The sequence below is a fragment of the Rattus norvegicus genome, chromosome 6 (assembly GCF_036323735.1).
Source record: "Rattus norvegicus strain BN/NHsdMcwi chromosome 6, GRCr8, whole genome shotgun sequence".
NCBI lineage: Eukaryota > Metazoa > Chordata > Mammalia > Rodentia > Muridae > Rattus > Rattus norvegicus.
In genome coordinates this window covers 118,245,033-118,263,634 of record NC_086024.1, presented here as the reverse complement: position 1 = coordinate 118,263,634, position 18,602 = coordinate 118,245,033, and the positions used below count along the sequence as shown (strand labels likewise).

The window sequence follows — 18,602 nt, the reverse complement described above, 5'->3', positions numbered from 1 at the left end:
AACTACTTCCTCTGGGTTCTGTAATCTTTGGCATACTTTCCAGTTCCTTTAATTTTTTTATGTAACCCAGTTTTCATGATTATTATACGTGGGAAGGTTTGAATGACTCTTCTTCCTTGACACCTTAGCTGAGAATCAGATGGCTCTATTGTGAATCATTTTATATTTTTGCCAATAGAAAAATGACACCTTCGATGTAATAGAAAAATGTGTAAGTTCTGAGAAAATCCAGTCTTACGAATTTGTTTAAATTTTTAAATAAAAATATAATATGCTGCAAAATAAAATTTAAAACTAAATTAAAAAAAAAAAACTCTAGGGGCTGGGGATTTAGCTCAGTGGTAGAGCGCTTACCTAGAAAGCGCAAAGCCCTGGGTTTGGTCCCCAGCTCAAAAAAAAAAACAAAAAAAAAAAACTAAATTCAATTTTTAAAACTGATAACATGCTCTGCTGATTATATTTTCATTTCATTTTTAATATAAAAGTTTATACATTTTAATCAATGGATTCATTTCATTTTTCAATGTTCTTATTCTTTTTCTGCTTTGTGTTTTGTTTCCTTTTTAAAATTAATCATTTTATTCATTTACATTTCAGATAATATCCCTCTTCCCAGTTACCCACCTACAACCCCCTCCCTATCTTCTTCCCCCCTCCCCCATCTCCTTTCATTATATGAGGATTCTCCTCCACCCACTCACCCAATCCTGCCTCACCACTCTTGTATCCACCTACACTGGAACATCAAATCTCCATAGGACCAATGGCTTCCCCTCCCTTTGGATGTCAGATAAGGGTATACTCTGCTACATATGTATCTGAAGCCATGGAGTCCTCCAGGTATACTCTGTGGTTGGTAGTTTATTCTATGTTAACAATTAGCAGTTGAAGACACTTTAAATGTTTTTGAATATACAAAAGTATATGTATATATGTTTCATATTGATAACTAGGTAAACTTTGCATTAATTTCTTTGAAACTAAAGTGCATAGATATTTAATGAGGATATAGCTCAGCCCTTATTCTACTCCTGTTACAGAAAACCACACATTGGACTATTAATGAGAAATATAGATTCATTAAGTTTACATTTGTGTAGGGTGGCAAAGATTATGATACGATCATTGTATGAAGGCCTCAATGTTGTAACATGACACTTAAGTACTCTCCTGTAATTCTGTCTTTCCTTTGAATACTATGCAATTGATGGCTTCAATGATCATGATCTTGAACCTATACACTACATCATATAAAATATCAAAACTGCCCAAGAACATATCTATTATGTTTTCCTATATGAATTTTAGGAGATAAAAGCATTTAGACCACAACATAAACGTTACTGAAAGAAAACTATGAAGAATGCAAAGGATTTTAAATTGCTTTAATACAATGTGCATTTTATTGTGCAGTAGAAACAAAAATCATTCTAGTCAGTAAATTTGATTTAAAATTTCTAGAAAGATATTTAAACAAGTTTGCAATATTATTGAGAGATTTTGAGTCTCTTATGTAAGATGCATTATTCAACGTGAATAGTAAAAATAGAAATAAAGAGGAGAATAGAAAGACATGTGGAAATATCTGTCTCATTCTGATGATATTGCAGTCACTTTCTTGGCATATGACATCTTTGTGGTGAGGAAAATTCATTCCATCAGAATGGATTAGGGACACTTGTAAAATAAAGGAGTCTGATATCAAAAAGCCTGGTTGAGAACAAGTGTCAGAATGTTGATTAAGTTCCTCCTCTCAAAAGTTCAGAATTCTCTGTGTTTAATCACCAATGGCTGTGTTAAACACCCATGTCTGGATTTTCATCACTCTTAACATTAACCTGCTTTTGTTACATTCTATTCAATATCCTGATATCCATTCAATCTTGTGCTTTTCTGTCTCACATGTTTCCCTATTTTTATTATGTCAAGCAAGTGTATTAATCTTAGAAAGCAAGTGTGATTGCTGCTATAGTAAACATTGTATGCCTTACCTTCCTAAGGATGTATTTTAGGTCATTATGCTTCACCTACCTATGAAGACGCTGCACCTTGCTAAGTGATTACCTTCCATGTCAATGTGGCTCCTCTTTCCACTGTGTAGTTGTTAGTACATGAAAGGGTGATTTCATATTGCCCTATAAAATTATTTCCACTATTAATTTGCTAATAGCTATAACTATATGTTCAGATACGATGCCATTTCTTGGCTGGGAGTATGATTTGTACAAGTTACAGCAATGTAACTCAGTAGCAATCCTGCCAACAGTGGGACATTCTCCACTGTGTTGTCAGTGATGGGGGAAAGCCAAGTTAAATGTACTGTTATTCACACTGTTTCATAATGCCTTGAACCCTTTAAAGCAAGTTTCTTTCCCCATGTCAGATGTTCTGAAAAGTTTCAGAAATAGTTCTATAATCCACAAAATTTCAACTCCCATCTCTTACTCTACCAGACACCCATGAGAACTTACTGGGAACCTCATCATCTCTGAACAAAACACTCAAGCTATAAGCTAATCAGAACAGTCACTCTGTAAAAAATGTAGCTAGCTAAAGGTAGAGTAATAGCAAAGGAAATAAACCACTTTTAATAAATGTGTTTACTTTTACTCTTGTCACTTCATAATAAAATTCCTGTAAAGAGTAATCCACTCCCCACCTAATACCCATGAGATCTTTTTGAAGAATCTAAAGCCTTTACTTTTGTAAATGTTATGAAATACAATGAATATGTCTAAATATAAGCTATCTTTTCCTTTTCATAGCATATTGCTTAAGAATCAAATTTTTTGAGAAAGAGATCCCTTCTCCCATCCCCTATACTTTCTTTTTCTCTGAGAAGATTTTTGTATTTGACAAGCCCACCCACAATCCTAACTGTCTCTCAGCTCTGTCCCAGTCAGCAGTTCTCACTTCTCACCTGAGCATCATGTAAAATCTGCCCTTTGATGCTTGGATGCTACTCTTAACCTCTCCTGATGCCTAACTCACCAGACTTTCTAGCATTGAATGCCCATTAACTCTAGCATTACTATTGATAGGATAGGTGCTTCTTGCTTCTGCCTTTGCCTCTTTTATCTCCTTCCACTGGAACAATAGTTGTTACTAAAGTTGGCCCATTAGCCCTCCTTGGACTTTAAGCTGAAATATATGACTATGGAGTCTGAACCCTAGCTTGTAATATTAACTAGCCTTTGCGCTAGCCAGAATCCTCACATCTCTGACCCCTTTCCCACCCGGGTCCTTCCATCCCTCCACCGAATCCTGTGACTGCTTCCTTTTCCCTCTTAAGTGGTATTGAGGCATCCCTACATGGGCTCTTTGGCTTGTTAAACTTTTTGAATTCTGTGGATTGCATCCTGGGTATTCTGTACTTTGGGGGGGCCATTAATATCCACTTAATAGTGAGTACATACCATGAATGGCCTTTTGTATCTGAGTTACCTTCTTTAGAACATTTTCCAGTTCCATCCATTTGCCTGCAAAACTCATGATGTCCATATTTTTAATAGCTGAGTAATATTCCATTGTGTAAAGGAACCACATCTTCTGTATCCGTTCTTCTGTTGTGGGACATCTGAGTTATTTCCAGTTTCTATCACAAACAAGGCCACTATGAGCATAAAGCAATATGTGCACCTGTGGCTTGTAGGAGCAACTTTTGGATATATGCCCCAGAGTGGTATAGCTGGATCTTCAGATAGATCTATTTCTAATTTTCTGAGGACTCTTGATTTTCAGAGTGGTTGTACCAGTTTGCAATCCCACCAGCAATGGAGGAGTGTTCCCCTTTCTCCACATCTTTGTCAACATGTGCTGTCACCTGAGTTCTTGATCTTAGCCATTCTAATTGGTGCAACTTGAAGTCTCAGGGTTATTTTGATTTGCAATTCCCTGATGACTAAGGATATTGAACATGTTTTAAGTGTTTCTCAGCCATTCAAATTTCCCCTTTTGTGAATTCTTTGTTTAGTTCTATACCCCATCTTTGTTTGGGTTGTTTGGTCTTGAGTTCTTGACATGTTTTGGATATTATCTCTCTATCTGATATGGGATTAGTGAAGTTTTTTTCCAAACTATAGGTTGCCTATTTGTCCTAATGACTATGTTCTTTACATTACAAAAGCTTTCCAGCTTGCTGAAGTTTTGGCAGGAACATTTTGAATGAAAAAAAATTTCAGGGGACCAATCACTGGGTGAAGAGTAGGAGGGATTTCTGATGCAGGAAGAGGAAGAGGGGAGGAAAGAGAGGAGTTGCTTTTGGACAGGGGAACGATGGCAACCACAAATATAGGTAGGGGAGCCCTTACTCCCCAATTCAGGTGGTGGATCCATTGGGTTCAATAACATTTTTAACACTGGACATGATTGGTCTCCTAAAGATTCACATTAAGCTCTACACAGGTGAATTATTTCTATATACGTTCAGAAATCAAATTAATACCTACAACTTAACATTTATTTTCTGTTAATAAATTACAATTAGTGAATTGTAACTTTTTAGTGTAATACTTTATAAAACTATTTCTTTCGTAAAGAAGTGCCAGACTGTGAATCTATAGAATATCAACTAATGTGAGAAAAGAATTATTTTTATTGTCCAAGACTCCTAGAAGAGTGTATAATTCACTTTAGCATAAAGTTTTAAAACCATTTTAAGTTGCTGATGTGGCCACTTTATTAATGATTTTTTTAGATGATAGCTTATTAGCAAGCTTTACAATTATGTCTCACTCATTAAACTGATATTGATTGCTCAAAAATTAAAATATTAGTAATTTAGCTCTCTAAAGAAAATACCAAGACTAACATTACTCAAAGAATAATGGAAGGCATAAAAACTCAGTGTATTCTGCCTGAAGCAGGTGTTGAAATATCTACTTCTTGCCGCCAAGAAAATGTTTTTATCTATTGCTAGAAATGGGTTTTATGCTAGTAGCAATTTATATTCTATTGTCTTGAAAAAGTCATTAAGAAGAAAAGACATCAAGAAATAATGTGTCATAGCAATCTACAATAAGGTTTTTATGTATCAATAAAGGTGAATGTCAATGCCTGCTACGTTGAATGCAAAAAAAATCTATTTAATGTGAGATGTGTTTGGTTTCTCTCATGTATTTTATTGCTTACAATTTCAAACCAGTGACTATCATGTTTCACTTGACTGCTAACTTTTAGGTAGGTTTGTCATCATGATAATAAGCAACACAAATAATTATATATCAATCAGGTTGCCGCCAAAACACCATTTTTGTTTAAGCATTGCGTCTGTAGAACATGTCTAAAGTCTACATTTATAACTCCTTTTATGAATTTGTTATTGTAAAGGGGGAAGGAATAGTGATAACATAGCTTAGATTGACAGGAATATTTACAAAGCAGACAATGTGTGTTGGTGAATCTCAGATATACAGTTACATTTTTACTTTGATATTGCAAATTATTTTCCTACTACCACAGTACATGCTTCAGAAGAATGTACAGTTTTTGTTAGCTTCTTTCAAATCCCATTGTCAAAGAAAAGTACTATGCATTGTGATTCAACATACCTCCCATCCCCCCAGCACGTGCGCGCGCGCGCACGTACACACACACACACACACACACACACACACACACACACGCACACACACACGCACACATGCATCCACATGTGTATGTATTCATTGTGGAATGCCTAAATCCTAATCCTCCATGTACCATCACAAAATTGACATTCAATTTTCAAGAGGACTTAAAATTTATATTAATTCATAAGTATAAAATATACAGAATTAATTGTAACTTATGCTTAAGAATTCTAAGCAAAGGGGTTGGGGATTTAGCTCAGCGGTAGAGCGCTTGCCTAGCGAGTGCAAGGCCCTGGGTTCGGTCCCCAGCTCCGGAAAAAAAAAAAGAATTCTAAGCAAAATAACCTCCTTACTTAACTTAGAATAGATGCATGAAAATGTTCTACAACCTACCTTGCAAGTTGTAGCCTAGGACATATCTTATGTCTGGATCTTTTCTGTTTTTCATTCAAATATAATTATGTCGTCATACACTAGGTTCTGTTCCTACTTCTTTTAGTGGGAGACCCTACTTTTTCTCTGTTCTGATTATGCAATCCTGCCTCCTTGACTACCAGTAACTGGTAATGCTCCTCTGGGTTGAAATACTGACTGTTGTCGTGAAACTCTATCAGTTCTAAGCTCCAGCATCACTAGTTAGTCCAATCTCCGTACTTTTCCTTAATTTAGTTTTCTCATCATCTCAGGTATTCTATGTGGGACACATATCTACATATGTATAGAATATGCGTATAAAAAAGCAAGTCATGATGTTACATATTCTGACTTTATAATAAACCTAGCCAATGTGTTTAGCCAGTGAACTCAGTCTTTGTCTTTAATTCAAAGACTGAGGAAGCAGATAAAAACTCTGTCGTTCAGCTCCATCCTAATAATAAGGGAAAAAAGCATAGAAGAAGGTGGGAAGACTTAATTGGTGACACATGATGGCTCAGGAACAAGGACTCAACTTGCTTTAAAAAATAATGTTCCATGTGTAGAATGAAACAATGTGTTACAAGGCATGAATTGATGGTTTATATTTATATATTTTATTCCAAATTTGAACATATATGCACATAAACACAGAAGCTTATTAACATTCAAGAAGATTTATTTTTAGTATGATGAGACCGTGATTAGCCTCATCCAGCCTGAAATGCTTTCAAGTTGTGTAAAATTAAGGAAGCTGCTTAATTTCTCTAAGGGGCAGATTTTGCTGACAAACTTAGGATAATTATACTAACACTGGAAGTCTAATTTCTGAGTGTGAACTGAGATCATAAATATAAATACATGTAAAACCTCAATAAAATTAGAGTGACAATTTCTATGGATCCCTAACAAATGAAATATTTATGAAATTCAGTGTTGATTACATATTTAATAATAAACGATTATATTAGCATTAGTATGGAGAAAATCCAAGGAAATACTTGCCATTTAAATGAGTCAAAATAGACCAGAAATATTTTTTCTCATTGAAGCCATGCAACTTTTACTCTCATTTCCTGGATGTGTGTATATGAAGAAACATATTTTTATATTATCATGAGAATAAAAAAAATAAACCTAATAGCTTAGAAGAAGTTCTTGTCAGAATGACTGATGGACCTATCAGTGCTCAGGCCAATTTTTGAATATGCACTTCAGCCCAACACTGAGGATACCCCTTCCATATGAAACCATGCTGTGCACTGCAATCCCTGGAGACTAATGACCAGAGAGGAGACACCTAAGCTGTAAATTGCTATGGATTCATTTTGATTTGTATGGACTGAAGCAACAAGGTCATCAGATTCTTTTGGTTCTTCAATTACTGCCTGATTCATTCGTATCAGCTATGCTAAAGGTTCGTTGATGATGGCGACTTTAGTTTAACAGAAATATATTAAAAATAATTTAAGGGACCCAACTGCCAATGCACTCTCGTTCTGTGTGAATATTGCTGAGGCCCTGCTTTCTTTTTGCTCTTCTGTGAAATGCAGGATGCCAGTCTATTTTTCACTTTGAATTTTATTTCTGGAAAGAGCAGCAGAATGCTGTTTCTTTTCCAAAACACCAACAGAAATGCTGTTAAGGAAGCCCACGGTCTAGAGTTCAGCAAAGCTCCTACTATAATCAAATGCAGGCATTTAAACTACTAAAATCAGATGATAAGCATCACATACATTTAATTTTTCCCACCAATGACAGTGCAAATAAAAAATGAGCATTTTTGATTTGTGAAAAAATAATTAAGCTCATCACTAGAATCTTGAACTTTATTCGTGTCTCAAAGAATCACCAGATAGAGAAAATAGCACCTATGTTACTTAAAGCCTGATTGGACTGTGGCTCTTTGGAAAGGGAAAATGAGTTGCTAAATTCTCTATAAATTATTCCTTTGTAATTATATAAAAGCTCAATTATGAGAAGGTTCAGTTTCCTGGAGGAGATACTGTTGAAAGTGCTGATATTTCTGCTTCTCACCAACGCAAAGGGGAAGAAAATCTTCAATTGCTCTGCCTAGGATTTTGCTTACATATAATTCAATGCTGTCTTAAACTTTTGTCAAAAACGACCTCCTATAACAAGAGAACCTTAGAATACTATGAAAACAGATGATCATAAGAATTTCATTTCATGTGACCTTAAAATGTATCTTGTAACAGTTTTTGAGCATAGTTTCAGTGTTCAGTATTTGATATATACGATGAACACATGAGTTTGACACTGACATCTGCATCTCAACCTTGGACACATTGAAAACATATGAACTGAGGTATGAAGGAGACTGAAGGAGGATGGTAGAAACTTTACACTATTTTATCTTTATTTAAGATGTTTTGGAATTTATTTACTTAATATTTTTCTTTGAAAATATATTCATAAAATATAGCTACTCATTTTTGCTTCCCTAAAATGTTTTATATAAATAAACACTTAATATTTTTCCCTAGAATTTCTTGGAGTTTTGATGGCACTTGAGAATTGTAATGCCTTGATTATAATGTATATATCGGGCTGTATCCGATGACATAAAATCAAATGTCTATCATTCTATAATATCTCAATAACACAACTGGGTTTGTAGTTAATAACAATAGAATCTTCATCTAGCACGTATAGGGAATGAATATAAATCAAATATTTTTAATTTTGATTCAGAATAATTTTTTGTAAGGGAGTTCACATTTTGAGATAAACAAACAAAAATTAAGGACCACCAGAAACTGCAGTATGCATTGTGTTCTGAGTCATGTCCATGCTTCTAAATATCAGAACTTTAAGGTATCAAGAGACATTTGAAGGACAACATTACTGTTAAATCGTAGCAAATGCCAGTAAAGATTCAAAGATAAAGAAGGTAATGAGGTGATAGTTTGTTAATGAAAATTTTTTAATGGAAATGGTCATTGGAAGGAAGTTACTAACTATTCTGTTTTCAACTTCAAAGTTGAGAAAGTTAGAAATAAGGGGATCATTTTAAAATGATAAAAGGACCAATTTGGCAAGAAAGGAAAATAACCCTTAACCTGTATATATCTAACAAGAGAATGTTGACACTAAAATGTGTAATCCAAAAGCTGGTAGAACTGGAAAGACTGGAGCAGAAATGCACTACTCTAGCTGGAGACTCCAACACTGTCTATCAGGAATGTAAGATGGAGAAACTGATTATCAATATAAACATCAATGAGCTTAGCACTGTGAATCACCTGGATTCAATGGATATATCTATAGATAGCCATTGAATCCATATAAACATCTTCACCTCAAAAGAGCAGAATATGCAGTTTTCTCAAAATCAATTGAACATTCACTAAAGCAGAATGCATTCTAGGCCATTCAACATTCATTAATAAAATTTCAAATATGATATTTGTGCCTCTGAATGAAGTGAACTAGTTACTAATCAGTAACTAGGAAATCACCAAATATTTGCAGACTAGGTAGTATTCTTCCAATTAATGTCATAAGTCCAACTTTGAAATCGCAAAATAAGCTAAAATATTTTAAATAAAATTAATTAAATGAAAAGAAAACAGAATGTATCAAAATATTTAGTTATTTGACTAATAGAGAACAAACTATATGATAAAAGCTAATTTTATTCACAAAAAGATCTCTTAATATATGAGAAATTAGAATAACTCCCTCAAATGATGATAATGATAAGCTGAAATGACATATACACAGTGAAGAGGTAAGAAAATGTTTATAATTATAACCAAAACGATTTCAAACTCAATGTAATGTTCAGTATCTTATCAAATATCATTGGTAACAATATGGAACTTAAGTAGAAAATAAAATTGATCCAAGTAGGACTGAAAATAAAAAGTTGTCTCTTCACATATAAATGTGATTACTATTTTATAAAATTTGAAATAAATTAAAATGAATCAATATTCCTGGAACAAATAATAATTGCAGGAAAGTGTAAAAATACAAAATTAATATAAAAAGTATTTCTTACATAGCAATCCTAACCAAAATAATTTTGAAGTAAAAACACCATTATTTAGAATAGTCCATTAAAAGGGAAATATGAAAGTATAGTTTTGGAAATAGTCATGAGACTGATATACTAAAAATATAAACACTTCCATGTGTATTTGGGCTTTCTGTCCTGTTTGCTGTTATTGAAGACCAGCCTTAGTCCATGGTGATCTAATAGGATGCATGGGATTATTTCAATCTTCTTATATCTGTTAAGTCTTGTTTTGTGAACAAATATATGGTCAATTTTGGAGAAGGAACCATTAGGTGCTGACAAGAAAGTATATTTTTTTAATTTAAGGCTGAAATGTTCTATAGATATCTTTTAAATCCATCTGGTTTACAACTTCTGTTAACTTCTGTTAGTTTCTCTGTGAGTCTGGAGTTGGGAGATGAAGTCTCCCAACCAAAAAAAAAAAAAAAGCCCAGGACCATTATCAACTAATGGTACTGATTCAACTGGATGTCAGCATGTAGATGAATGCAAATCGATCCATGCTTATTGCCCTGTAGAAAGCTCAAGTCCAAATGGATCAAGGACATCCACATCAAAACAGATATACTCAAACTAATAGAAGAAAATGTGGGGAAGAGCCTTGATCACATGGACACTGGGGAAATTTTCCTGAACAGAACACCAATGTCTTATGCTCATAAAACCACACAAAGGACATTGTTATTAGGACAAAGCAGAAACCAACAGATTGGGAAAAGATCTTTACCAATCCTACATCTGATAGAGGGCTAATATCCAAAATATACAAAGAACTTAAGAAGTTAGACTCCAGAGAGCCAAATAACCCTATTAAAAAATGAGGTACAGAGCTAAAAAATAAAGAATTTTCAGCTGAGGAATACTGAATGACTGAGAAGCACCTAAAGAAATGTTCAACATCTTTAGTCATTACAGAAATGCAAATCAAAACCCTGAGATTCAACCTCACACCAGTCAGAATGGCTAAGATCAAAAACTCAGGTGACAACAAATGCTGGCGAGGATGTGGAGAAAGAGGAACACTCCTCCATTGTTGGTGGGATTGCAAGCTGGTAAACCCACTCTACAAATCAGTCTGGAGATTCCTCACAAAATTGGATATGGTAATCCCTGAGGATCCAGCTATACCTCTCTTGGGCATATACCCAAAAGATGCTCCAACATACAACAAAGACACGTGCTCCATTGTGTTCATAGCATCCTTGTTTAAAATAGCCAGAATCTGGAAAGAACCCAGATGCCCTTTAACAGAGGAATGGATTCAAAAAATGTGGTACATCTACACAATGGAGTACTACTCAGCTATCAAAAACAATGGCTTCATGAAATTCACAGGCAAATGGATGGAACTAGAAAATATCCTGAGGTAACTCAATCACAAAAAACCACACATGGTATGTACTCACTTATAAGTTGATATTAGCTCAAAAGCTTGGATTACCCATTATACAATCCAAAGACCACATTAAGCTCAAGAAGAAGGATAACCAAAGTGCAGATGCTTCAGTCCTTATTAAAAGGGGAACAAAAATATTCATAGGAGGACATGTGAAAACAAACATTGGAGCAGAGACCGAAGGAATGGCCATTCAGAGCCTGTCCCCCATGGGGATCCAGCTCATATACATACAGCCACCAAACCCAGACAATATTGCTGATTCCTAGAAGTGCATGCTGACAGGTGTCTGATATAGCTCTCTCCTGAGAGGCTCTGCCAGAACATGATAAATATTGAGGTGAATGCTTGCAGCCAACAATTGAACTGACAATGGGGTCCCCACTGGAGGAGTTAGAGAAAGGTTTAAAGGAGCTGAAGGGACTTGCAACCCTATAAAAATAATACCAACCAGGCAGAGCTCCCAGGGACTAAACCACTACAGAAAGAATACACATGGACAGACCTATGGCTCCAGTAGCAGAGGAAGGCTTTGTTGGGCACCAACAGGGGAAGAAGCCCTAGGTCCTACCAAAGCTGGACCTCCCATTGTAGGGGAATATCAGGACGGGGGTGTTGGGGCAGGAGAGAAATAGGCTCCTTTCAAACATGTAAATGCTTCCTGTCAGGATTGTCAATGCTTCACTCTTTGATCCTCAGCATCAGTGAAATCAACATTTCAGGTTACTTTCTAGACTTATACAGGGCACATGGGATCATGCTACCAGACAGGCATAAGAACTGGTGGAGTAGGGTAAGCTCAAACCTTGGGAAACTCAGAGATTTGAGTTAGTAGGAGTGGAGTTGCCTCTCCCAACTCTCAATGCCTGCTCTGGTACCAACAAGAGTACCATAAACAGTCACATAGCATAGTCCCTAGAGTTTTTCTCTATGCTAATGAAGTTTCTAGCTATCCTTAGACTTCAGCAAATGGCCTTCCTATCCTGGATATTCTCACACAACCCCCTACCCCCAGTGTTCACCCCAATAAACTGTATTGTGCACATCTACTTTTAATAAATCAATATGAACAAATAAGAATCATCTCAGAGAGCTACTTCATTGAAGACCTCCAAAGGGAGGGCCTTTGTCTTGACATTAAGATTCCCAAAGAAGGTCTTTTCTCTTCTTCTGCCCCTGTGGTACTTGGTGGCATGTGAAGGCAATCTGGCTGTGACATCTGCCACCCCATTGATGACCAGGATTGATTCAGCTGATCTGACTGGCTAGGAGAGTGACCCCCTCATACACCCCAGCTAGAAGTCATTAACTGTGAAGATAATCACCCTAGCATTCTATCATATGAGTTCTCTCTGACAGCTTCCTGTCTAGGCCATTACTATTTGGGGGAGATGGGAGGATAGAAGTAGAAGTTATCCAACTGTGCATCTGCAGTCATATACATCACCATGAAAATAGCTTATGTGTTCCCTTAGAATCACTTGATAATAAATTATGGACTTCCACATGGTTTCTTCCACATAGACCACCAACAGGGCTTCTACTCCAGTAAGGCCAAGGACTCTGATAAAGCCCTCCAATGCAAACAGGATCACAGAAATCAATATAGCTTCCAGTCACAGCATAAACCAGGGACATAGACCCAGCATTCAATAACAACGCAAGCCATGGACATCAATACACACCCAGCTACAGTAAGAATACAGATATAGTCATGGATCTCTGTATCAGGAAGAACCAGGACACCACCTTGGCCTTGGGTGACAGCACAGGGTACTTAGATCAGTATGGCTGCTGGAGGCAGCATAACTCATGTACACCAACATGGCTTTATGCTACAGCACAGACCACAGACATTATGTAGGTTTTTGTGGTAACACTGGCCACATATTTTAACACAGACCCAGTCATAGTGAGGTCAGGGACCCAGACATGTACCCCAGTTGCAGCTCAGACTTGGACATCATCATGGATCCAGGTGACAATTCTGGTCACCCACATTGATGTCATCCCTAAAGCATCATTGCCTGAAGACAATCAACATGGCTTCAGGCTGAGTCATAGACCACTGACATCCATATGGCCTTCAGTGGTAGATCAGGCCATGGCCACTAACAAAGACCAAGCCACAAAAAGGCCATGAATCCAGACATGTCCCTCGACAGTAGCCTACACCTGATCACCACAATAGTCTCAAGTGGCAGCATAGGTCACTCATATCAGTATGATTTCTGGGACAGCAAGGCTCAGAAGCGTGAACATAAATTCTGGCCACAACACAGGCAAGTAATCAAATGATGACATGGTTCGTGGACATCAAACTGAACCCTAACCACATCAGGGCATTGATCGTACACTTGATCTTCAGCAGCATTGTGGGATACTGTGGTACTTCGAGGAGGTCTAATTTAGAAAGAAGGTGGACCATTCCTCATTTTGGGTCTCAGACTTTGCTATGCTCTATGATGATCCTTTCTTCAGACAGCTTGTTGGGATTGGGGTTGGCAAGTCTGCATTTCCTTAAGCTCCAGGCTACTGCACATCATCCCATGATCCCATTGGGTGATAACATAATCCACCATCTACCTAAGCCCTCTCATGTATCAACAACTGCTACATCCCCAATTAGTTCTGCCTTTCTCCACAGTTCACAGACTGCTACCCCACCGCTTTTGCTTGTATCTCGTCAACACCGGGCTTCTCTCCTCTCAAGGGTGCCTATAAACCAGGCCTAGCACCTTCTACCAGGTCAGGTCCTGACATTGCATTCTGATTACTGCCATTCTGGGTGGGAGTATGATAGAATCTTCATCTCTTGGTTTATTCTCCAAAGGGCCCAAATACAGCATCTTTTCACAACAGCTAAATCATGAAACACATTCAGTTGTTTACAACCAGACAAATGGATGAATAAAATGTGATTCATATTTAGCATGCTTTTATTTTAAATCATAAAGAAAACGAGGCTATAACATTTTTTAGGGAAATAGATACATATTAGAAAGTTAGTATCAAAGAGAAAAATATGTGGTCTCTCATTTGTAGGTCCTAGATTTTATATAGATATATTAAATAATGTGTATAGATGATGGGAAAACAGACATTTTTTAAGAAGCAAATAGTTCGAATGAGAGAGAAATTATGGAAACCTAAAAGCAAAATATGGAAGAATATTAAAATATATATGTAATATGATGGTCCTAAAATACAGTATAACTAAATAAAAATTACACTTAAAAATTATTATCTGCAACATACACAGAGCTCTATAATTCAACAAAAAGAAAATAATGCATAGTGTACCTGTAAAGGCTATAAGAGTTTGTCAGACCTCTTAGGACTGATGCTGTGAGATACCATGAAGGCAGTGGAAATTGAATCCAGATCCTCTGAAAAAATAGTCAGTGCTTTATTTTTTTTAATTTTTTATTAGATATATTTCTTTACTTACATTTCCAAGGTTATTCCCCTTCCTGTTTCCTGTCTATAAGCCACCATCCCCTCCCCTTCCCTCCACCTTACATATTCCCTCTATACATCCCCCTTTTTGCACCCCCCATATTTCCCTGCACTGGGGGTCCAACCTTAGCAAGACCAAGGGCTTTCCCTTCAACTGCTGCCCTAACAAGGTTAGGAGCAGTTGGAGCCCTGGGTCAGACCATATAGTCTTTCAGTAGTGGTTTAGTTCCTGGAAGCTCTGGTTGTTTGGCCTTGTGCTTTTTATGGGGTTGCAAGCTCCTTCAACTCTTTCAATATTTCCTTTAATTCCCCCCAAGGGGGTCCTATTCTCAGTTCGGTGCAGTTGACCCACTGTTGGCACTTCTTGCAGTTCGTGATCTGTCATCCTTGGCACGTGGTTACTTACGGAATCTTACCTGGACGCTTTCAAACCTCTGTCGAAACAAGAATCCCGCACCCCCTTAGATGCTGTTGAACAGATCCTTCCTACTCTAGTTCGACTCCTACACCACAACAATCCAGAAGACTGATTAGCAGTCTTAGAAGAAGTCTTAGAAGAAGATTAGCAGACTCCTGCTGGGCCATTCCCTACTTGACTGATGGGCCAAATGAGAGCATTGAGATGATTGTGAAGAAGAGAGTTAATCCCCAACTTGTGAAGCTTCTACGAGCTACTGAACTGCCCATTGTGACGCCGGCACTGAGAGCCATAGGGAATATTGTCACCGGAATAGATGAACAGACTCAGAAAGTGATCGATGCAGGCGCACTTGCAGTCTTTCCCAGCCTGCTAACAAACCCCAAAACTAATATTTAGGAGGCCACATGGACAATGTCGAACATTACCGCCCGGAGCCAGGACCAGAAACAGCAAGTGGTGAATCACGACCTCGTCCCGTTTCTCATTGGTGTCCTCTCTAAGGCAGACTTTAAGACACAGAAGGAAACTGCATAGGCTATAACCAACTACACCAGCGGCGGGACTGTTGAACAGATTGTGTATCTGGTTCATTGTGGAATAATAGAACCTTTGATGAACCTCTTGAGTGCAAAAGATACCAAAATTATTCAGGTTATTCTTGATGCCATTTCAAATACCTTTCAGGCTGCAGAGAAACTAGGTGAGACAGAAAAACTCAGTATAATGCTTGAAGCGTGTGGAGGCTTGGATAAAACTGAAGCACTACAGAGCCATGAGAACGAGTCTGTATACAAGGCCTCATTAAACCTAATTGAGAAGCACTTCTCAGTGGAGGAAGAGGAAGATCAAAATGTGGTGCCAGAAACTACCTCTGAAGGCTTTGCCTTCCAAGTTCAGGATGGAGCTCCCGGGACCTTTAACTTCTAATGTCCAGCCAAAGCACAAACTTGTTAGCTATGTGCTGTGCTGTGCTGTGTTCTCACAAATTTGTCTTACTGTTTCCCTACTACGAACTCTCTTTAAATGTAGTTTGTTATTGTAGCACTTTTTACAAAAGAAACTACACTTGAATAGTTATAAACTGTACATACTCGATGAAGCTGTCCTCTGAGTTTATTTCTATTTGGAATTTCGTACCCTGTTGTGTCCTGTAAATAAAGATTAAGTTCCATTCTTCAAAAAAAATTAGCTCAGTATTGTACTTCAAGTGACTTAATTGTCAGCAAAATTAGACTAAGGAGTCTTCAAAGGAAATAACACAATAAAATCTCTTTCATCCAACCCAGAGTTCTATTTTAAATTATAAATATATTTCACTTATTGTTATCATTTTACTTTATGTTTATATAGCTTAATTTTGTACTTGGGAATCATTGAGGGGTTTGTTTGCTATTGTTCAAAATTGATCTGGTAGATTCAGAAAATTAGAATTAATTATATAAGAAATATATTTATGAGAATGTATTGAAATATTTACATTTGCCTATTGTGTTCCTATAACAAAATTTCAAATGATAGATGGAGAAGAAAAAGAAAACCAAAGAGATATATGACATTTGGAACTGTGAACATCTACAGAATTCAAAGTCAAATAAGTTAGTAGTGAACTTCAAACTCCAGTGATGATAAGTTAATCAGCCATGGTTGTGTAAGCCCCACCCCTCACCAGAAAATGAGAGGTCTCACACTGGATCAGTGTTAGTGAACGTAGTGCTATGGTTAAATTGTTGCATGCCAGAAAAAGACAAGAAAGCTATGTGCCGTGCCCCGTACATCCTTTCCACTTAGAGCATAGAATAACTCACAGAATTAATTCATGTCATTACCTTAGTTCTATGAATCATTTATTGAATTATCAAAAGTGAGGAAAGATCTGCAAATTTATAGTAGGTGAAAAGTAAATGACATTGGCCTCTAGGATGTGGAACTGGGATCACAAGTGCAATGAGCTTGTAGAAATGAGCTCTTAAACTGTATGTCCCAGTATAAATGAAGATATTTGATAGAATGATTGGATTGAATTATGTTGTTAGATATTTTGTTAATAGGGATAAATATTTGAAGTTTGTTTGTATGGAAAAATCATAACATAGCACTGTATGGCTTCATTGTTATGTTTCTCAGACCATTATAACGGTCTTTTGGGGAATCTTTGGGAGCTTCTAGCCAGCAGGAGATCTACATTGTTAGACCATGGTCAACACCTAGGCCATTGGTACAGACAGTCAAAATTATGTATATTTTACTTGTTCTCTTATATTCAGTATACATCAGAAATAGTTAGTTCATAGTTCTGTTTAGATTAAACAAACTCCAGAAGTTTGGTACAGTGTACCCTGAAGGTGAAACATTTTGTAAGTGGTCACAGGAGTTCTTCATTAAATTACAGCCTAATAACTGTGAGCAAAATGCTACTGCCACTAAGGAGCTCTGAAGAAGAAAGGTATAAACTTATTTGGTAGATCAGATGTCAATAGCCAAGGGGAAGTATTATATCAATAATAAAAATATAATTTGGTGGCTTCTAACACCATCTACCAGTAGATTCGTTTGCATAGTTCTATTCTCTTCTGAATACATATTTGAATTCTCAGTATGTGTTTGAAAAATCTTTTGTGTTGCTTTGTTAGGGACTAATGTTCCATGTTCCTCTTCTGAGAAGTATGGAATCCCTTCCTGCTTCCTGAAGCCACAGGTCTCTGTACAACTTTGATTGTCCGAACAGTGATATCTATTGCTTTTTAATTGGCTCTTCTGTGGGAATCTTTCTCTTGCTTTTCAATGGAACCATTGTACATCTGAGTGCACAATATATATCAAAGCTGCTTAATCTTCCAAGCCAGGGATAGAAAGACTCAGTCAATCCTTTTATGTATAAACATGATTTCATGAGTCAAGTTGATGAAAGCTTGGGTTTTGATATATTCCAAAGTTTAATCAAATAGTACTCAGCATGCTTTCTTAGAGTTACCTCTTCTCAGTGACTGGATTACTCACTATGAAGATTAGGAAGAACATATTTTAATACATGCCATTGAGCTGTGCATAGGAAAAGGATATTCCCTCTGACAACTGAGAGTTGACTTACTCAGTAAATTCATAATATACAATTAGTTCTCGGTAATTCACCCAAGGAAACATGACATTGTGTCCATATAAATGGTAATGCAGAGCAGTCCTTTAGTAACTTCATCTGAGGATGAAGCTCAAGCTGAGAGTAGAACTTAAATTTTACTGTAAATGCTGAATAACTGTCAAAAAACGTTTCTGGATACTTAGTTTATGAATTGATGGCAT

General features: G+C 36.7%; 1 pseudogene; it reads left to right on the top strand.

Annotated features, from left to right (window-relative positions):
- Window positions 1-15,359: 15,359 nt before the first annotated feature.
- On the top strand, window positions 15,360-16,397 carry Kpna1-ps8 (karyopherin subunit alpha 1, pseudogene 8; annotated as a pseudogene).
- The last annotated feature ends 2,205 nt before the right edge of the window (window positions 16,398-18,602 follow it).